Genomic DNA, 23,217 nt, shown 5'->3' on the forward strand with positions numbered 1-23,217 from the left:
AACAAGGGGAGCGGCAGACCAGATGGGGAGAGAGGGGGAAGGACACAAAAGAGAGGGGGAAGAGGGGGAAGGACACAAACACAACATTTGAGAGCAGGGACATCGGGAGGACTTGGGGGGAGGTGGGAAAGGAATAAAACATATGAACACTGCAAGGACTCTGGGGTGAATTACCGGGGGTAGAAAAGATCAAGGTTTTCGATGGGGGAAGATAAGAGATGGTGGTGAACAGCTGTTTTAAAGACCTGGAGGGAGGGGTGGGATTGAAGGGAGTGGGGGAGTTTGTTCCAGAGGCGGGAGAAAAGGGGAATGAAAGAGTGAAGGTGAGCAGAGAGCCTAGACTTTGGCAGTTTAACCATAAGAGGGTTGCAGGCAGATCTTGTGCGACCTGAAGGAATATTGGGGGGACAGAGCACAGAGAGAGCTGGGGGAGCAAGGCCGGAGAGGAGTCGGTAGAAGACAGAAAGACCACCAACCTGCCTGCGGTGAGTGAGCGAAAGGCCCTCGGTGTTGACTACATCGCAGGAGATTCCAATGATTCTGAAAGCTTTGGCCTCAACAGCGTGACACCGAGCAAGGTGTGAGGCAGGAGCACCGGCCCAGAGGGGGGAACTGTATTCCATTGAGCTGCGGATGAAAGCCTTGTATGTGGTGAGGAGCTCAGGTGTGCCAAGGAAGGACTTCGCACGACGGAGGATGCCCAGTCGGCGACTGGCTTTGGAGGCCAGCTTGGAAATGTGGTTTTCCCAAGAAAGATCATGGCAGATAGTGAGACCCAAAAGCTTGAGCGACAGAACTTCTTGGAGAGGATTGTTGAGAAAGTAGATGGGAGGGTTGTCCAGTCGGTCCTTTCGGAGAGACATTGTAAGAGTTTGAGATTTGTCAGGATTGAAAGACATGTTCCACTTGTTTGACCAGTCTGTGATTTTGTCCAGGTCTGCAGAGAGTGAGGAGGCTGCAGACTGCCGATCTGAGGGATGAGGAATGGAGCGACAGAGAGTAGAGTCGTCAGCAAAGAGACAGAGAGGATTTTCAAGAGAGTCAGAGAGATCATTGATGAAGACCAGAAAAAGCACAGGGCCCAGAACACTACCTTGGGGAACACCAGCCTGAACAGGAAGAGGAGATGAGAGAAACCCATTCAGGGCCACACGTTGACTACGACCAGAGAGGACGTCCGCCAGCCATGCGTGGAGATTTCCATGGATACCAAAGGAGGAGAGTTTGGTGAGCAGAGCAGGGTGCCAGACCGTATCGAAGGCACGTGAAATGTCAAGGGAGACAGCTCTAATTTCCTGTTTGGCATTGAGGACCTCCATCCATTGTTGAGAAAGCAGAAGCAGCATGTCCAGTGTAGAGTGACCAGGTCTGAAACCAAATTGATGATCAGAGATCAAGCCATTGGAGAAGAGGAAAGATTTAATATCTGAAGCAATGATGGATTCCATGACTTTGCTGATAATTGGGAGAAGGCTGATTGGTCTGTAGTTGCTGGGATCTGTTTTTGCACCTTTTTTGTGCAAAGCGGTGATGTTGGCTGATTTCCAAGCAGATGGCAGATGACCTTGAGCAAAAGAGAGGGTGAAGAGAACAGAAAGAGGGAGTGAAAGAGCAGAAGAACATGATTTTAGGACCCGTGGGCTGATGCCGTCAGGACCAGTTGCAGAATCAGAGTCGAGGGTTGACAGAAACTTTTCCACCTTGTCAGGAGGAAAGGACACAGAGTCCAGGAGCAGCTGGGTACGACTGGGTACGGTGGGTACAGAGAGAGATGGGTTTGGGACACAAGATTTAGAGGCAAACACAGAGTTGAGGCATTCAGCTTTTTCACGTGCGTAGTCAGCCGTTAAGCCGTTTGAGGTGAGGGAGGGGATGGAGGAGGAACAAACACCAGAAACAGATTTGACCAGACGCCACCAGGATTTGTAAGAGGGAGACAGATAAGAGAGTTCGGTCTTGAGAATGGTGAGATATTGTTTCCTGGCTCTCCTGAGGGTGGACACTGGACACACACTTGTTTCGGGCTTTGTGAAAGGAAATGAGATTTCCTTCCGTTGGATTTGCTTTCCAGGAGACGAAAGCAAGTTGTTTCAGGGCAACAGCCTCACCACAAGATTCCGTGTACCATGGACGGGAGGAAGGGTATGACAACTGAAGACGAGATGGGATAAATCTGTGCATGAGAGAGAGCAATTTACTTTGAAAGAATTCCCAGGATGAGTTGATGTCAGAGGCGGTAGAGATGGGAGACCAGTCCAGATGATTGATGGCTGCTTGAAGACCGTGCCAGTTGGCCTGAGTGAAATGCCAGACTCGTCGACGCTGAGGAGGCTCTCTGAGAATGGTCAGAGAGATGTCCACTTTGACAAGCACATGATCAGATGAGCCGATTGGAGCAGAAGAAGAGCAGCAGACATTTTCAGGGAGGTTTGTCATAACCAAATCCAGAAGAGAAGATGCTCCGTTGACTGAGATCCGGGTCGGGAAATTGACAGATTGTGTCAGTCCCGGTGAGTTGCAGAAGTCCTTTGCTGAAGAGCCATGGCTGGTGAGAGAGGTACCCACACCCAGCCAACTGGCATGGTGACAATTGAAATCACCACATATGAGGAAGAGAGAGTTGGGATGGGTCGATAGAAGTTGATCCATATTATCAGACAGTGAGATGTAGATGGAGTCATCGCTGTTTGGTGGACGGTACAGAACACATATGAACAAAAGGTGGGAGCGAAGGGGAAGCCGTAGCCAAAGGTATTCCTGGGGGTGAGGTGGAGAGAGGGCAGTGGAGGGCGAGTGAGGAAGAGAGTTTTTTATAAAGATAGCAACCCCACCTCCAGGACGAGGCTCAGGTCTATCATACCGGAGGAGGGAGTAACCTGGGAGAGATACCAAGGCATCAGAGACATCATGAAGGAGGAAAGTTTCTGTTAAGCAGATCACATCTGGTTTGTCAGAAGCAACCTGTATGGAGAGGTCAGTCAAGTTTGAGCGAAGGCCCCGGATGTTTGATGTCCATACCGTTAATGAAGAGGAAGGGGGAGCATCGGGTCCAGAACAGGGGGGGGAGGGGTAGGGTAAGATGTGGAAGAGGAGGAAGAGGTAGGGAGAGCTGTTGAAGGTGTGTCAGAGATTTCAGAGATTTCAGAATAGCTTGGAGAAAGGGAAGAATGGGGCGGACAAAAGGTTTGATGGAGATTGGGTGAGGCACAGTGAGGTGTTATTTGAGGAGGGGGAAGAGTGAGGCAGAAGGTTTGGGGAGATTAAGGTGAAAGTTGGAAGGGGGGAGAAGCAGGGAGGATGCTTTGAGGAGGAGGGGTGAGAGGGGAGTCTAGGAGGGGAGGAGCGAGGGAGAGTCTCGGAGGGGAGGGGTGTGGGGGGAGTTTAGGAGGGAGGGAGGGGAGGGAAGGGGCAAGGGGGGAGATTTGAAAGGGATGGGTGATGGGGAGGATTTGGAGGGGAGGGGTGAGATTGGATTTTGAAAAGTGTACGATTCATGGGAAACGAACATTTTTTGCAAAATGAGTTTGAGACCTTCGAGTCAAAAATACGTTTGAGGACACTGGAGGAGGGGTGGAGTTCTGGATAGTTTAGGGAATGTAGAAAGGAGGAACTGTAAGAGATGGTATTATATATATTTTTTGGAATGAATAGATTTGGTGAGCAAGACGAAAGCATCCTTTTGTAGGAAAAGAAGAAAAGGGTGTTATAATATATGAGAGAAAATAGTTGTTCAGGGGAGAGATTATACATTTCTAACCGCGTGATCGTGAACGAAGAACGAACGAACAAAAAGAACAACAAATAAACGAATAAGACCTGGGAAGGAAATATTTTTTTGGGGGTTTTTTTTTTTTTTTTGTGAGTACAGATATTAAACAAGGAGGTACGGGGTGAACGACTGGGACGAAACAGAGAACGAAAATAATTTCAGCGCATTCGACGAATCGCTGAGAGAAAAACAAAACCACAAGGTCGGATGCGGTACGGTAGCCTAAGCCTACGAGTACTAGGCCTCAGAATACTCGATACGCATTCACCGACGATTGTGTATACATGTACGAAAAATTAGCACCGAAAATTTTCCAAAAGATACGCTGTCGGTACACACACCGAAAGATAGATACAGTCTCGACAAAAACACGATTGTGAAAGATCACTTAGCTTCGAGAGCGTGAGCGCATGGAGCAGCTTCGAAAAGACGTGACCTCACCGTGATCTCGCCCTTTAACCTTTGCCGACCTTTAACCTTGCCGACCTTTAACCTTTCGACCAAATTATTCATTTACCTTCTCCATCTATATATATAAAACACAGTTTGTGTGTGTGTGTGTAATGTTACCGATAGACTCCTAAACGGAGAGGCTCACGTGCTTGATATTTGGCATAGACATGGCCATTGAGCCTGGGAAGAACATGGCCGACCTAAAAACAAATTATTTCAGAATATTTTTTTACCATATTTTTACCTCAGCGCATTTCAGCGAGGAATATTATGCCCGGAATCTGAGGCGGTGGCAGAGCAGCGCGCTGATTCGCTCAGAGCGATCACGTGATGTTCCTTGCCGCCATAAACTCAGTGACGCATTCGCACGTATTTCAGAGCGAAAAGCGATTGCGTTTTTTCACATTTCAGCGAGGAACATTGCCATTCACACCACATAGGTTTTTTTTCCTTTCATCTTTACGAGATCCATATTTTTTATTCATATTTACCTCAGCGCATTTCAGCGAGGAATATTATACACGGAATCTGAGCAGGTGGCAGAGCAGCGCGCTGATTCGCTCAGAGCGATCACGTGATGTTCCTTGCTGCCATAAACACAGTTACGTGTTCGCACGTAATTCACACGTTCAAAACAAACGAGATCCGCGAAGCGAGTTGGTCGAGTCGTGCTAACCAAGATGGCGACACGGCAGCTTCACTTTTCACGGTGTATGAGCGTTCTATATATTTTCAATTCAGTGCGCCCGACTTGCTCACGTACTTGATTTGTGGCATAGACATGGCCATTGGGCCTTCACATGGTGTAATTTGTGGCATAGACATGGTGTAATTTGTGCGAGGCTTTTGTCCGAGTGAGCTTGAGTCGAGAGGGCGAATGTACGGGTTGGGAATGTACGGATCTCCCTTCCCCCGCCCGGCAACGCCGGTACTGGAGGGCGTCACAGGATCGGTGAGTCTCCAAAATCCGCTTCGTGCTGTTGCGAAGATGCAGGACAATGTCGCGATTGTTGTGCTGCTCTCCGACCATGAGAACTACAACGTCATTGTTGACTGCCCCCTCCCCTTCCCTCCCCCTTACCCCTCCCCCCTCCGTCCTCCCCCTTCCCCTCCCCACTCCGTCCTCCCCTCCCCCTCCCTTCCCCCTCCACCCTACCCCCTCCCCTTCTCCCCTCCCCCTCCCTTTTCCCCCCTCCCCCTCCTTTTCCCCCTCCCCCTACCCCTACTCCTACCCTCCCCCTCCCCCCCATCCCTCCCCCCTCCCCCTCCCTCCTCACCCCTCCCCCCTCACCATCCCCTCCCCCCTCGCCCCCACCCTCCCCCCCTCCTCCCCCACCCTCCCCCTCTCCCCTCCCTCCCCCACCCTCCCCCTCTCCCCTCCCACCCCTCTCCCCCTCCCATCCCTCCCCCTCCCCCCTCCCCCTCCCCCTCTCCCCCCTCCCCCTCCCCCCTCTCCTCCCATCCCCCTCCCCCTCCCCCTCCCCCCTCTTCTCTCCTCCCCCCTCTTCTCCTCCCCCCTCTTCTCCCCTCCCCTCCCCCCTCCCCTCCCCCCTCTTCTCCCCTCCCCTCCCCCCTCCCCCCTCTTCTCCCCTCCCCCCTCTTCTCCCTCCCCCTCCCCCTCTTCTCCCCTCCCCCCTCTTCTCCCCTCCCCGCTGTTCTCCCTCCCCCTCTTCTCCCCTCCCCCTCCCCCCTCTTCTCCCCTCCCCCCTCTTCTCCCCTCCCCCTCCCCCCTCTTCTCCCCTCCCCCTCCCCCCTCTTCTCCCCTCCCCTCCCCCCTCTTCTCCCCTCCCCTCCCCCCTCTTCTCCCCTCCCCCTCCCCCCTCTTCTCCCCTCCCCTCCCCCCTCTTCTCCCCCCTCCCCCCTCTTCTCCCCCCTCCCCCTTCTTCTCCCCCCCTCCCCCCTCTTCTCCCCTCCCCCTCCCCCTCTTCTCCCCTCCCCCTCCCCCTCTTCTCCCCTCCCCCCTCTTCTCCCCTCCCCCTCCCCCCTCTTCTCCACTCCCCCTCCCCCCTCTTCTCCCCTCCCCTCCCACCTCTTCTCCCCTCCCCCTCCCCCCTCTTCTCCCCTCCCCCTCCCCCCTCTTCTCCCCTCCCCCTCCCCCCTTCTTCTCCCCTCCCCCCCTCTTCTCCCCTCCCCCCCCTCTTCCCCCCTCCCCCCCCTCTTCCCCCCTCCCCCCCTCTTCTCCCCTCCCCCCCGTTCCCCTCCCCTCCCCTTCACCCCTACCCTTCCCTCCCCCGCCCGGCAATGCCGGGTACTTCTGCTAGTATTCTTACAAAGCTTTGTTGAAAATTTGATGACAAAACTCAAATGGTAAATTTAAATTTCAGGTCAATTGGATGAAAATTTATGATTTTATGAAAATCAGATGGTTTGACGAAATTATTAGGTTAGTTTGGATCAAGATGCCTGCCAGTTGGCCTCGATTAAAAATAAACTTATAACAGGGTTTCAAAGGTCACCTAGTGCACAATGAGATCCCTGATAACACGAACCAGTGCTCACTGGGACATAAACCTCGTTATCAAAGTTTTTGCCAAAGGGATACATGCATTGCCTCCAATGATGTCGAAGTACCTGCAGAAATACCTTATTATATTTGTAAATACTTTGAAAAGGCTGATGTGATTGATGTTTTATGAAATTACATCTTTCCATATTAATCTTGTTTTGGCTCCAATAAATAATTCATTCTGCACAAAAACCACTGACTTTGCTCCATGATCTTGTTTCACCTGGGATGAAACCTGGGATTACAGGTAAGAAAATGATTGTGTGTCAAACCGTGGACCAAAACCTTTGAACAACCTGAGCTTATCCACTGATTAACTCAGGTGTGACAACTGACAGAGAGAGAGCTACAGCACGTGGTTTGCATTTTTAGGGGGTGGGTTGGGAGTGTGTTAGAGAATAAGTGCAGCAGTGTAGGTATGAGAGTGGGGTACAGGAGAGTAAGTGCAGCAGTGTAGGGAAGTGCGAAGCTGAAGTGCCGCAGGGCAGAGGAGAGTACGTGCAGCATTGTTGGTGTGAGAGTGGAGATCACTATCAATCAAAGTCGGCACACCGAGCCGAAAAGACTGAAAACAAGCAAACACGTTGGTCTGCTCCGCCCATATTCCTGCGCAGCCAATGTAAGCAAGCGGGGGCGGGGCGTGTTGGTGACGTTGCCGTGCTCGCCACGCAGCATCTTGTGTACACTCGTGCGGTGGAGACGTCGCTTCTCGGATTTACGGCTCTTCACTTCATCTGGTTGCGGACACGTCAGGTTTGCATCGACAATTATTTTTATAATCTCTTGTTAGTACAATGCCTAGCTTATATCTGAGAAATAAAATAAACGATGACTTGGGGGGTGCCTTTCACCCTTGGGGGGTGTCAGGGTGTGCCTTGGATGACTTTCTTGATTGATTCTATTCCATATGACCATATTGTCGGATTTAATAATGTTTGAAACCAAGTTTCTGTGAAAGTTTGTAACGAAGTGTGAAGCTCGTGCATCGATTGTTGAAATATCCCGAAATGCATCTTTTATTGAGAACTCGAATATAACACCCATCGCTTCGCTGACGGAAATACCAATCTTCGCTGCGATGGCTAATCCACGGGGGAAGGGGAAAAAAAAAAAAAAAAAAGGATTCCTGGGAGATCCTCCTCTCCGTGCAAGGATAACCAACGTGTTGGCATTTGGCAACCAACGTGTCACGTGTTGGCATTTGCAGTTTTCACACGCTTATTCATCCCATTAAAATCCACCATTAAAATCCCACCAAAGTAAAAAAAAAAATTTTTCCCATCACAAACACTCCCAGGAATTGCCCGAATCCACCGTAGTTTGATTTATCCGTAGTCGTAGTTTGTCGTATCCGTAACCGTAGTTTGATCCACCGTAGTCGCGGAGCGAAAGAGGGACTATGGTTTTCCTGTCCGTGCGTGCGTAAGTGAAGGACCGAATTCTAATTTGGTGTGTGGGTGCAACCAGGCATATGGAAGAACCCTATTGAAAATTAGGTCGCCACATCAAAATCCAAGATGGCCGCCGCCATGTTTGTCTGTCGCCATGTATGTCTGAACATTGTGAGTGGAATATCTTGAAAAATAAGCGAAGTACCAACTTCTAATCTGGTGTGTGGGTGTATCTAGGCATAAGGAAGAACGCTATTGAAAATTGGGTCGCCACGTCAAAATCCAAGATGGCCGCCTTGCGTCTTCCACTTTGTCAACTCGCATCACTTCACCGACGGGGGACCTAGGCGTAACGCTTGTTGAAATACGTTAACCCGCTTTCAATTTATAACTATAAACAAACATGAAAAATCACTCATAGTGACGCTTGGAAAAATAAAACAAAGTAGAATGGCACTGAGCATCCTTTTGACCTCAAAAATAATAAGTGGTTGAATTCATTGACCTAATATGCAAATCGTCTTCAAGGTTTAAGTTGACCGGATGAAAATTCACAATTTTAGAAATTCGGCCTAGGTTGACCTCAAAAATAGTTGCTAGTTGAATTCAGTTAGCTGATATGAAAATCCTATTCAAATTTCAAGTCAATCCGATGAAAATTGAGGATTTTAAAAATTCGAAAGTGGTTGACCTTTGGCCTATGTTGACCTTTTGACCTCAAAAATATATAGCGTTTTGTCGGACCACGAACTCTACCATTTGGTTACGTTTTGTGAAGATCGGTTTAAAATTGTGACCTGCAGGCAAGTATAAGTGAGCAGACACAGACAAACAGACAAACAGACAAACAAACGCACACACAAACTGGAGTGATCAACATACTTGTCCAAAAAATTGTTTTTTTGCCAAGTAACAAACAAACAGACAGGCAGCCAGACACGTCTCTTTTTATAAAATAGATGTGCGTGTAATGTGCATATTTTAACGTTGTCGACGTGTTAACGGCGTATTAACGTTGCACAAATGTATAATTATTACCAGCAGGCACACCCGCGTCCTGACCCTCGGGCGTCCTGACCCCCGGGCGTCCTGACCCCCGGGCGTCCTGACCCCCGGACGGCAGAACCCTTCTCGGGTCACCTTCGGTGCGCAATGTGCTGCAACACCGCCTTGGAAATTCACTTCATAATTGCTGTTATTTGTGAAAGTACGTTTATTGATCATGCAACATCTATAATAACTAGAACGGCACACAATATAGAGCATACCTCCACCTGGTTGGCCATATCACCCAATGGTGAAGAATCACTTCATCACTTCTACGAGCTGGATCTGGATCCGGTAACCTGTCCAACAAGTTTCGTCCAAATCCATCCATAACTTTTTGAGATATCCCGCAATGTATCGTTTTTGGCCCCATCTCCCAATGGTGAAGAATCACTTAAATAATTAAATAGTTCTCATATCCGAATCCATATTCAGATCTTCACCAAAATCGAATCGAATCGTCCTTTTCAGACACCCAACCACTCCACCAAGTTTCGTCCAAATCCGTCCACAACTTTTTGAGATATCTTGCTATGTTTCGTTTTTGGTCCTTTTCTCCAATGGTGAAGAATCACTTAAAAAATTATACTAATCCGATCCGAATCCGGATCTTCACCAAAATCTAATCATTTCGTCCTTGTCACATACGCTACATCTCTACCAAATTTCGTCCGAATCTATCCACAACTTTTTGAGATATTTAGTTCACAAACCAAGAAAAAGAAAGACAGACACCGACAGCCAGGAGTGAAAACATAACCTCCATCCACATTTGGTGGCGGAGTTAATAAAAGGCAGTGTCCGTCCATCCGTCTGTCTCCTCCATAACTTCAAAACCATGAAACCTAACGACCCCAAACTTTGCATGCATATGCCTGGACCTCCAACAGATTGCAATGATGAAAACTGGGTGTTTGGGTGTGTTATAACACCCTTTTTGAAGATGATTGACGACGTGATCATAAGAAAATAAAAAAAACCTGAAAAAGGCTTACCAATATGGCGGCCCATCATCTTGGTCAGCCCACTGCACCTCACTGGGTTCTTAAGCCGCCATTTTGTTTCGTCCTACTCACACGTGCCTTGCCTTGGAAACACAATCGATTATCTACATAATTGAAGCATATCAAAATCTGGATTCTGATATGAGGATTGGATGCTGTAGACTAAATGTCCAAATCTAGAGTGAAATCTGACCAAATTTACCATTTTCCAGGAATTTATAACTAAGTGAAAATGTTCATTTATTTAAGCGAGGCTGTGATTCTGCTTCTGGGGTTAGTTTTTTATATTTATTATTTAACTTGATAATTTTTAACTTGATTCATACTTCCATCGGATAGGGTGTCACGCCACTGTGCCCGTGATCTGTTTTTAAAATTCCCTTTAGATGATGGATCCAGATTGGATATATTTTTGAATATGATTTCACACCACTTGGTGAACGCTATTCAGGCTGCTTTTGCAAGCCATGGCGTTATATTAGACAGAGCTCACTTTTTGCTTTTATTCAGGCTGCTTTTGCAAGCCATGGCATTACAGTAGAAAGAGCTCACTTTTTTGTGCGATATACTTTCATTGTATTAATATATAGTTGTATTAATGTATCTACAAAAATATACTTATTAAAAAAACAACAAATCAAACGTCCACCATGTCGAACTATTTCATTGCAAGGGTAAAGTTGACATTTTGTCTGCTCTCAGCTGTTTCCACATTTCACTGATTTGCTGCTTGATTTTCACATTTATAGAAGACTATTTAAAGGTAAGACGTTGTTGCCGTTTTTTGTGTACTTCATCTGTGCTGTCCACAAATTAATTGACCCAATATGCAAATTCTTAAAATTTCAGATCAATCGCATGAAAATTGATTTTATGTGATGCTCACCTTTGACCTTTTGACGAAATTATTAATTTTCCTTCTCCATATTCTCAAAATAAAGCTTTGGTGAAATTTTGATGACAAAACTCAAATGGTAAAAAGGTGACAGCCCTGACACGGACACTGCACACACACGGACACACACGGACACACACGGACACACACGGACACACACACACACACACACACACACACACACACACACACACACACACACACACACACACACACACACACACACACACACACACACACCTCGTCCTCCCCACCCCATCCTGTCCTCCCCTCCTCCCGACCCCATCCTGTCCTCCCCTCCTCCCGACCCCATCCTGTCCTCCCCTCCTCCCCACCCCGTCCTCCCCTCCTCCCCACCCCGTCCTCCCCTCCTCCCCACCCCGTCCTCCCCTCCTCCCCACCCCGTCCTCCCCTCCTCCCCACCCCGTCCTCCCCTCCTCCCCACCCCGTCCTCCCCTCCTCCCCACCCCGTCCTCCCCTCCTCCCCCCTCCGTCCTCTCCTCCCCCCTCCGTCTTCTCCTCCCCCCTCCGTCCTCTCCTCCCCCCTCCGTCCTCTCCTCCCCCCTCCGTCCTCTCCTCCCCCCTCCGTCCTCTCCTCCCCCCTCATTCATATTCCCGTCAGGAAACGAGTCATTGTTACCCAGCAAGGCCAGGTACTTTTGCTAGTGTAAGATAAGGGAAAATGATTTGTAATACCAGATAACACCAACTGTGGCACTATTTCCGCCACGTCAATTTTGGAGTTTCAGTGACGTCCACGTTTGCTCCATTATAGTGAAGAAGATTATAAGACAAGTACAGATACATTCAAAGTACTCTGCCCCATGGCAAATAAATAAATGAACATATGTCACCCACAGGGTGAACCGTATCTTGCCATTTGACCTTGACCTTAATAATTTCGTATGGTGAATAGTATGTCTTCATGACCAACGCACATGAAATATTGAAAGATTTTGATGAGAACTGAGGAAATAATTTTTTCATGAAAATTCCGTTTTTTCGTCATGACGTCATCAAATGACGTCATAGCGTCAAACTGTTTACAGATCTGGGAAGCACTCATCAAGGGCATTCATATGAGGTATTACTCGATATGGTACCTACGATTTCAAAATTTGACCTTGGGGTCAATAATTTTCGACCTCCAGCGCTAACCATGAAGGTCAAGGCCGATCGCCACCAAAAACTAATCAGCTGAGCGCCGGACCATATACTAGATACCCACCAAGTTTGGAGACGATCCGATCAAAGTTACTCAAAAAATAAGGGTTTCGTTGACCTCCATGATTGACCGCAAAGTGACCTTGACCTTTGACCTTGACCTTCAAAATTTTGTGTGCTGAAGGGTATCTCTATAGGACTCTGATATGCGAAGTTACAGGAGTTTCCAATAATAACTGTGGTCTACAGAGTGATCTAAACGTGAAAAAAAAATGATTAACCACAAACAAAAAAACAAAATGAAGGTCAAGGCCGATCGCCACCAAAAACTAATCAGCTGAGCGCCGGACCATATACTAGATACCCACCAAGTTTGGAGACGATCCGATCAAAGTTACTCAAAAAAGAAGGGTTTCGTTGACCTCCATGATTGACCGCAAAGTGACCTTGACCTTTGACCTTGGAAGGTCAAGGCCGATCGCCACCAAAAACTAATCAGCTGAGCGCCGGACCATATACTAGATACCCACCAAGTTTGGAGACGATCCGATCAAAGTTACTCAAAAAATAAGGGTTTCGTTGACCTCCATGATTGACCGCAAAGTGACCTTGACCTTTGACCTTGACCTTCAAAATTTTGTGTGCTGAAGGGTATCTCTATAGGACTCTGATATGCGAAGTTACAGGAGTTTCCAATAATAACTGTGGTCTACAGAGTGATCTAAACGTGAAAAAAAAATGATTAACCACAAACAAAAAAACAAAAAAACAAAAAAACAAACAAAAAAACAAACATACAAGCTGACTAATACATCTTGCAAAAACTTCGTTTTGGCAAGATAACAAACAAACAAATAAAACATCACCCACAGGGTGAACCGTATCTTGCCAGGGTTTCGTTGACCTCCATGATTGACCGCAAAGTGACCTTGACCTTTGACCTTGACCTTCATAATTTTGTGTGCTAAAGGGTATCTCTAAAAGACTCTGATATGCGAACTTACAAGAGTTTCCAAAGGGAACTGTGCTCTACAGAGTGACCTAAACAATGCGAACTAAAGCAATACAATATACATGAAAAGTGCAGTTTTTTCGTCATAACGCCGTCAAATGACGTCACATTGTCAAACTAGTTATATGTTTGGAAAGCACTCAACAAGGGCTTCAATTTGAGGTACTACTCGATATGGTAACTGAAACTTGAAAATTTTACCTTTTGGTCAAAATTGAATGACCTTCAAAATGACCTTGAAGGTCAAGGCCGATCGACACCAAAAACTAATCAACTGAGCGCCATACCACACGCTATATACCCACCAAGTTTGGAGATCATAAGATCAAAGTTACTCAAAAAATAAGGGTTTCGTAATTTGACCTTGGGGTCAATAATTTTCGACCTCCAGCGCTAACCATGAAGGTCAAGGCCGATCGCCACCAAAAACTAATCAGCTGAGCGCCGGACCATATACTAGATTCCCATGAAGTTTGGAGACGATCCGATCAAAGTTACTCAAAAAATAAGGGTTTCGTTGACCTCCATGATTGACCGCAAAGTGACCTTGACCTTTGACCTTGACCTTCAAAATTTTGTGTGCTGAAGGGTATCTCTATAGGACTCTGATATGCGAAGTTACAGGAGTTTCCAATAATAACTGTGGTCTACAGAGTGATCTAAACGTGAAAAAAAATGAAATTGAATGACCTTCAAAATGACCTTGAAGGTCAAGGCCGATCGACACCAAAAACTAATCAACTGAGCGCCATACCACACCCTATATACCCACCAAGTTTGGAGATCATAAGATCAAAGTTACTCAAAAAATAAGGGTTTCGTAATTTGACCTTGGGGTCAATAATTTTCGACCTCCAGCGCTAACCATGAAGGTCAAGGCCGATCGCCACCAAAAACTAATCAGCTGAGCGCCGGACCATATACTAGATTCCCATGAAGTTTGGAGACGATCCGATCAAAGTTACTCAAAAAATAAGGGTTTCGTTGACCTCCATGATTGACCGCAAAGTGACCTTGACCTTTGACCTTGACCTTCAAAATTTTGTGTGCTGAAGGGTATCTCTATAGGACTCTGATATGCGAAGTTACAGGAGTTTCCAATAATAACTGTGGTCTACAGAGTGATCTAAACGTGAGAAAAAATGATTAACCACAAACAAAAAAACAAACAAACATACAAGCTGACTAATACATCTTGCAAAAACTTCGTTTTGGCAAGATAATAACATATCCTCCAGTGCGCAGCACAGAGACTGTATTGGGAGGGAGATGTGTGCAATAATTGATTGAGTAATTGCGTAATTAAAATAAATAATAATCGTAAAATAATTTCTTAAATTCATTGGAGAGTAGCTAGCATAAGTTAAATAATTAATTCATTAATAGATCAAAAATACCTTTTATAGCCAAATCACTTGATCACTGTCGTGTCCAAATATCAGGTGCCTGAGATATTGCCCAGATGAGAATAAAAACCAATACTTCAAATAAATAAATAACAATCGTAAAATAATTAATTTCTTCATCAATCGGCTAATACAGTAATAGCATACTTAATCCGCCAACGTTTAATCCTCCATCTGTAGCTTTTTTGAAAATCAACTAATTAATGGAAAAATTCAATAAGTAATTATTTGATTGATCATTAGATCAAAAATGCACTTTACAGCCAAAGTACTTGGTCACTCATGTCTGAATATCAGTTTCCTACCTCAAAGGATGGCTGAGATATCACCCGGACAAACAAGAAAACCACCAAGAAAACAATCAAGTAGAGCAACATTAAAAGTACTCTACGCCCCATGCCAAATAAATAACATATCCTCTGGTGCGTGATATTGTCGAATGAGAAAATGAAATGAGGGGCATGATTTAAAATACCCTTAACCACATGCTTTATATGCTCACAAAACTTCAGACAGATTCATTGAGGGTGCAGATTGCAGTTGTGTAAAAGCTCTCGTGCAAGTGATTACACTTGGTTTTGATGGAACGGATTAGTTGAAAAATGTCATGCAAGCGATGGAACTCTTCCCGGATGATAGCTTTTGCTCTTTTCACTACTCGACTGGAGTATAGGCCCTCAAAAGAAGGCAGATCACACCCAATAATTTTACAAGCAGTCTTTACTATCCTGTCGAGTTGGGATTGGTTGTCCCACATCAAGCTGCCATACCATATGGTGAAAGGCAGTGTGAGGACCCACTCTATCTATCTATTGCTGCGTGATAGAACCTGAACAACACAGGACGGCCGACACCAAAACTTTTCAACCTCATAAGAAAGAACAACAAATTCTAATTGTATTTTCAGTTAGTTCTTCTACCAATTTTTCATCATTCAGTGTGAAGAGCTTTAAATTATCCATATATGCAGTAGATGTCACATTTCCAGTTTATTTGGATATTATTTTATTGGATGCTAGGGTGTATCCGTGTCCTTGCTCATTAATGAGGTTGCTCGGTGGGTCCAGGGACAGGCAACATAGGAGGGGGTGAAAGGCTATTTCTCTGGAAGATTCCTCTTATTTCGATCCTTCCTTCCGAGTGCTGTAATATCAATGTGGTATTCCAAAGCTCCATTGCTTTCTCAGTTTGATTATTTGGGGTTGATCTTCTACAATTGCATGCATTATATCATCCATGAATGTGGGACACTACCAAAAGCTTTTTTGTCATGTTTAGGCAGTGGACAATTTGGTCTTCTCATTTTTAGTTTTTAAGTATGGTCTTGTTTAGTCATACTGTTGTGGCCAAAAATATTGGCACCCTTGCACTTTTTCAAATAATGCACCATTTCTTCCAGCAAATTGTTGAAATAAAAAATATTTTGGTATCCACATGTGTATTTCTTTGGTTTGCAGTGAAAAAAAAAAAAAGGTTAAAAAAAATAATAAATATTAGCTTATTCCACACACATTCTAAAATGGCCCAGATAATATTATTGGCACCTTTTAGAAGGTTTTGTAAATAATTCGATTTCAAACGTGTTTCTGCTTTACTTTGGAATTGAACTCACCTGTGGTGAGTTGCAGGTGCCAGCAATATAAAAATCACTCATTCAACCTGTTTGAATGGAGAAAAGGAGTCATTCTGATGTTTTGTGTCACTGTGTGTACCACAATGAGCATGAAGAAAAGAAAGAAAACCTGAGAATCGTCTGAGGAGGTCAGACACACGATTGTAGCCAAGCATGGACAATCTCAAGGCTACCAGTCCATCACAGAGACCTTGATGTTCCTGTGTCCACCGTACGCAATGCTATCTGGAGGTTTAAGGCCCATGGCACTGTAGCCAACCTCCCTGGATGTGGCTGCAAGAGAAAGTTGATCGAAGATTGCAGCGAAGGATTGTTCGAATGGTGGAGAAAGCACCTTGATCAACTACCAGACAGATTCAAGTTGACCTTCAGACACTAGGTACGACAGTTTCAACTCACACCATCCATCACCAACTCCATTAAAGAGGGGGTGAGGGGGGGGGAGTCATATTGTAAGAGACCCAGGAGGACCCCACTGCAGAGGGAGACTTAAAGCCCGACTGGTGTATTCCAAAACACACCTGAACAAGCCAAAATCCTTCTGAGAGAATGTCCTGTAGACAGATGAGACCAAATTATACCTTTTTGATAAAGCACATCATCTCTATGTTTACACAAAACAAAATGAAGCCTTCAAAGAAAAGAACACCTTCCCTACAGTCAAACATTGAGGTTCAGTGATGTTCTGGGGTTGCTGTGCTGCCTCTCGCACTGGGTGCCTTGAATGTGTGCATGGCATCATGAAACCAGGAGATTACCAAGGCATTTTGGAGCTCAATGTTTAACTCGGTCTCAGACAGCTGGGTCTCCATCGAAGGTCATGGGTCTTGCAGCAGGACAATAACCCCATACGCACTTCATAAAGCACCCAGGAATTGTCCAAGACAAAATGCTGGACTGTTCTGAAGTGGCCAGCAATGATTCCAGATCGAAATCCCATTGAACACCTGTGGGGAGATCTAAAACAGCAGTTGGGTGAAGGCACCCTTCAAATCTGGGAGAAATGGAGCAGTTTGCACAAGAAGAGTGGCCCAAACTGCCAGTAGATAGGTCTCGGAAGCTCATTCATGGTTATAGGAAGTGCTTGACTTCAGTTATTTTGTCCAAAGTCCGTGCCACCAAATATCAAGTCGAGGGGTGTCAATAATTTTGTCATTACCATTTCTTTTTATTTTCTGATTTAAAAGGATATATTAAGTTCTGAATAAAAAAACAAAACAGGTTCTGTAATATTAACAGTGAAATAAAGAATTGTGGAGACCAAATACTTTTGTCAATTTCAACTTATTTTTCAAGAAAATTGACTTATTTGAAAAAAGTGCAAGGGTGCCAATATTTTTGGCCACAACTGTAGGTGGTTGCCTGTTTCCATTGTATCCTCTCTTACATATTAGGTGGTGGCACATCATTTTTTTTTTTCTTCCTTGCTATTGTTTATATTTTGTTTGTTTTCAGCAACCTTTACCTCTAGGTCTGTCTTCGATTTTTATATATTGTCCTTTATTTTTTACATTCTCTGTTTTTGCACTTCGGTTTCCTCATGAATTTTTGTGTTGGTCCTGTTTCCTTTCTCAGTTGTCCAACTTTTTATTCATTCGAATTCTTGCTTTTTCTTTCTTTTTCTCTTCTTTATCCATCTGTCTGAGAAGAAGTGAATTCCTGCAGAATTTTTTCTGTAAGTCTCACTTGGCTGCGGTTGATTGGGTTTGAGGGTAGAGGAGTAGCAGCTGAAACCCGAATCCTATTCGGGTTCCTCCTGACGACTCCATCTTTGCTCTTTACTTCTGGTTCCTTCTGATGACTCCAATGCAGTATTTGGTTTTCCGTTTCATTGCTCTCTGTATCTCTAATCTTTGTTTCGATGGTGCTGTTTTGTTTCTATTCCTCTTGTGGTTTTCTTTGCCTGTTACTTTTTCTTGGATGAGCAATGCTGCTGCAAAGCACAGTATTGATTTATTTTAAGGGGGATGATTTTGGTATAATTTTACCAATAAATTTACCGGTTGGTTTTCCTAATTAGCATTTTTGTCCATTTGTTTCTGAGATGTGGTCTGTCTCTGAGTTGTCAGTCTTATCTCTTCTACTTTGGTCAGCTCTTCTTCCAATCCACATTGCTCTTCATTATATTCGTCTTCCTCCTCCTTCGTTTTGCCATTTTATTCTCAACACAAGCGTCGTTTTAATCTTTGTTTGATGTCCCATCCTCTCCCCCACCATCTCCCGGTGTTCTGATCTTTCCACTCTGGAATAACCGCATGGGTCCCCCGACATCCCGACCAAGGTTGAGTAGCGTTTCATTGCTTTGCACTTTCCTTCGCTGCCCGGCCCACAAGACCTTCGATGTCCACCACCAGCTTCGCAGCACGACAAGCGAACAAATCTCACACTTACGATCTCTCTCCGAAAAGACCGACTGGACAACCCTCCCATCCACTTTCTAAATAATCCTCTCCAAGAGGTTCTGTCACTCAAGCTTTTGGGTCTCACTATCTGCCATGATCTTTCCTGGGAAAACCACATTTCAAATCTGGCCTCCAAAGCCAGTCGCCGACTGGGCATCCTCTGTCGTGCGAAGTCCTTCCTTGGCACACCTGAGCTCCTCACCACATACAAGGCTTTCATCCGCAGCTCAATGGAATACTGCTCTCCCCTCTGGGCTGGTGCTCCTGCCTCACACCTAGCTCGTATTCACGCTGTTGAAACCAAAGCATTCAGAATCATTGGAATCTCCCGCGATGGAGCTAACTCCAAGGGCCTCTCACTCACTCACCGCAGGCAGGTTGGTGGTCTTTCCGTCTTCTACCGACTCCTCTCTGGCCTTGCCCCCCCCCCCCCCCCAGCTCTCTCTGGGCTCTGTCCAGCAAATATTCCTAAACGTCGCACAAGATCTGCCTGCAACCCTCTTATGGTTAAACTGCCAAAATCAAGACTCTCTGCTCACCTAAACTCCTTCATTCCTCTTTTCTCCTGCCTCTGGAACAAACTCCCTCACTCTCTTCAATCCCACTCCACCCTCCAGGTCTTTAAAACAGCTGTTCACCACCATCTCTTATCTTCCCCCATCCAAAACCTTGATCTTTTCTATTCCCGCTAATTTCACCCCAATTCCACTTTTTTGAAATACCAACTTCTGTCCTGGAAGTCCTTGGTGTCCTTGTGTTTTATACTTCTCCCCGCCACCCCTTCCCACGCCTCCTCCCCCCAAGCCCTCTCCCTCCCACACATCTCCCTGCTCTCAAATGTTGTGTGCTCTCAAGTGTTTGTGTGCTTCCCCTTCTCTTGTCTTCCGCTCCCTTTTTTAATATATTTTGTTTGTCTGGTTGATTTGTTTGTGAAGTAAATGTCAGCTCTTTCACGAGCCTCGATTCAGTATCCAAAAAAAATAAGCGTCTTTCTCGATGCAGTGTGCCCGAGATGCAACCACCTGCAGGGTTTTGTCCTGGTCCATAAGTCACAAAGCCTTTTGCATCCCTTGGTGATCCATGCCTCTGCACCTGATTGTTTTCCAGGGGAGAGGATCAATCGTGTTTTTTTGTGTGTCTCTCTCTCGTTGGTTGTTATCTCAATTTGCGGGTTTCAGAAGGTGGAATGGAGCCCTCCCAGATCTCAAAGTATCCACCTTCGTGTCTGTCTCTCTGTGTGACTCTGCCTGTGTCCATCAAATCCTTATAGGAGAGACAATAAAAAAGGATGAGGTGAGGGAGATGGACGGGAATGTCAATTGTTTTCCATTTGTAATAAGTAGTGGAGCCCCATTTGCCTTTATATTTATTTATTTATTTTTGTCTGTCTCTCCAGGTCATTGTTTTTCTTTTTCTTGTTTTTTGGCACCACCCTGAAAATGCCTCGTACAAATGCTGATCTATCACCCTGGCCCCATTAACTTGAGATGAGTTGGAAACCTGAGCTACATGTTTTTCCACATTCCAGCTGTGCAGAGCAGAAAGTTTTTCGTTTTGTCGGGAAATAAATTTTAAACAGAACTGTGGATTGCAGAGCAGATCAATATTGTTCATGCAGTAAAGATAGTCACAACATATGTATACTGAAAATAACCTAAACAGGACTTCAAAACCCATATTTTTATCAGAGCAGCGAGAAGGGGTTATGAGCAAAATTGGTTATCTATTTGTTTGTTTTCTTTTGTTTGTTGTGCACCGCACCTTTCCTTTTCCATCTCCAGGTGCTGCATGACGTCATTGCTGGGCACCGAAGGGGGCGCTGAAATGAGTACTCGGTTTTCACTGGTTTTTTTCTTGTGGTTGTTACTTGCCGGAATAGATTCCGGCAAGTATGTTGGTTGGTTGGTTTGTCTGTGTCTGTCTGTGCGCAGTACTACGTCTACATCGTTGCACATAGCATCGCCATACTTTACACACATATTTGCCTTGCCCTGGAATAGACTGTGCCCAATTTTTAACTCTCTCGGCCCAAGGTGAAGCTCGAGGTCACCAAAACGTAAAATCAGGGGGGTCGAGTTTTCATTTAAAATATATTTCAAACCACTATAAACTCAAAGTACAAGAGATATGCATACACTTACTGTTACTGACATATAGGAAGTCACATACGACATTTCATTTGGCACCATGACCTTTGACCTTGAGTGACCTTGAAAGGTCAAGCTCGATCAAAAATTGTTTTTTTTTTACTAATAACTCTGTCAAACATTATCCGATTCCCTTCCAACCAACACTCCTGAAAAAAAAATAAAAGTACACTCCGGCAAGTCCTCGGTCTCTGACCGATTTCTAGTTTGTTTGTTACTTGCAAAATCGAAGATTTTTCAAGTATATTGGTCGGTTGCGTTTGTGGTTCTGTCTGTCTGTTTGTCTGTCTGTCACCGGCCTACAGGTCACAATTCGAAACCGATCGTCACGAAACTTCACCAAGTTGTATAGGTCGTCCCAATTGAGGAGCCTATTTTAGGGGTCAAAAGTCAACAGGCCAAAGGTCACCAACGTTGCCAAATTTCTAAAATCCTCAATTTTCATCCAATTGACTTGAAATTTGAAGATGGCTTGCATATCTGGTCACTGAATTCAACCATAAATTATATTTTAGGTGAACATAGGCCAAAAGGACAACATAGGCTGAATTTCTAAAATCACCAATTTTCATTTGATTGACTTGAAATTCTAAGAGGATTTACATATATGGTCACTGAATTCAACCACCAACTATTTTTGAGGTCAACATCGGCCAAAAGGTCAACATAGGCCAAGTTTTTAAAATCCTCAATTTTCATCCGATTGACTTGAAAATTGAACAGCATTTGCACATTGTCACTAAATAGGGAAACTAAATATTTTTGAGGTCAAAAGGTCAAAGTTTAACTCAAGGTCAACCTTACAAAATCATCATTTTTTATTTGAAAAATCGTCTTTTCTTCCTGTTGACTCGAGCTTTGATCAGATTGTCAATTTTAATCTTGATGAAATGGACAATTTGCTGTAACAATGGATTTTTTTTTTTCTTGGGGTTGGGGGGCAGATTTTGCAAATATCGTGCTCCGCATGACTCGGGGGCTCGGCAATGACGCACGCTGAAAGGGAGTACTCAGTTTTTACTCTGCTTGTTTGTTTTCTTTCTTGTTTTCTTTTTCTTTCTTGTTTGTCCGGGCGATATCTCAGCCATCCTTTAAGTTAGGAAGCTAAAATTTCGGCACAATAGTGAGCACGTGCTTTGGCAAAACAGTATTTTTTGTTTTTTGATTAATCAATTAATTGATTATTTCATTATTATCAATAAATTAAGTACTTATTTCCTTTCTCTTCTGGGCATTATCTCGGGCACCTTTTGAGTTAGGAAGCTGATATTTGGACATGATAATGGCCAAGGGATTTGGCTGCAAAGCATATTTTGGATTTTTATTGATTAATCAATTGATTGATTCATTATTCAATTAATGACTTTATTGATTAAAAATTTTAAAATTACAGATTCGGATGAAACGGTGGTGGTTTAGGTATTCTATTAGCCAATTGATTAATTATTTAATTATTTTATGATTATTATTTGTTTATTTTCATTATTAATCATTTATTTATTTTCTTTCTCTTCTGGGCAGAATTATCTTGGGCAACTTTGGAGCGAGGAAGCTGATATTTGGACACGACAGTGACCAAGTGATTTAGCTGTAAAGGATATTTTTGATTTATTGATTAATCAATTTATCGATTAATTCTTTAATTATTCGATTAATGATGATGTCAAATCTCTTTTGGGCATTGACAGCATTGCCTTTCTATGGCTGGTACACACGGGTAAGTGTGTGGTATAGACAGAGGGCCACCACTCCTCTACGTCTAAATTAATGTTGAATTCGATTTATGACATTTGCTTTATACCGTGAATTTACCCCCACCCCCACCCCTCCCCCCTCCAATCCATCCTCCCCCAGCCCTCTCCCTTCCACAGATCTACCGATGTCCCTATTCTACTGTTGTTGTGCTTGTGTGCTTTCCTCTCTCTCCCCCTCTTGTCTCCCGCTCCCTTCATTGTGTGTTTTGTCTGTGCACGTTTTCGTTTTCATGTTTAATATTGTCGTGTTCACCACCGGGATTAACACCCCGGGGTGACGGATGACCAATCGAGCTTTAACTCAGAGGCGTTCACCCAACTATGGCGGGAGTGACCCGCACGGGCTAGTGGAGGGTGACGAGGCTTCCCTAAATGGGCGGACACGACACTGGTTTTTCCGAACCACCAACAAATAAACAGGACAGGACAATTCATTTATATTCAACAAACAATGTGTTTAATATAATAAGTGCCAGGACAACAAACTGTTTGGTAAACCAAAATTCCTAAATCGAGACGTCTCCACACAGACTCATGAAACACACATGGGGAGAAATAAAATAACGAAAGCAAAAATGTGTGGGGTGTGTTTGCCTGATACTCAGCTTGGCGTCCATGACCGTTTGGGGTCATC

General features: G+C 44.8%; 1 protein-coding gene across 4 annotated transcripts in view; it reads left to right on the plus strand.

The window, feature by feature from the left end:
- The first annotated feature begins 7,032 nt into the window (after window positions 1–7,032).
- LOC137439607 (fructose-bisphosphate aldolase, non-muscle type) overlaps window positions 7,033–23,217 on the plus strand; it is an 82,675-nt gene continuing 66,490 nt past the window's right edge. The window contains exons 1-2 of one of the 4 annotated variants that reach the window (XM_078768472.1): window positions 7,149–7,481; window positions 10,873–10,933. The gene's annotated coding sequence lies outside the window, so the exon portion shown is untranslated. Of the gene's footprint in view, window positions 7,482–9,160; window positions 9,327–10,872; window positions 10,934–22,350; window positions 22,420–23,217 lie in introns of those variants that run through there. The other 3 variants (XM_068135523.2, XM_068135522.2, XM_068135526.2) reach the window with 3 other exon arrangements.

This window comes from Myxine glutinosa, chromosome 14 (genome assembly GCF_964187855.1).
Source record: "Myxine glutinosa chromosome 14, kmMyxGlut1.1, whole genome shotgun sequence".
NCBI classification, from domain to species: Eukaryota; Metazoa; Chordata; class Myxini; order Myxiniformes; family Myxinidae; genus Myxine; species Myxine glutinosa.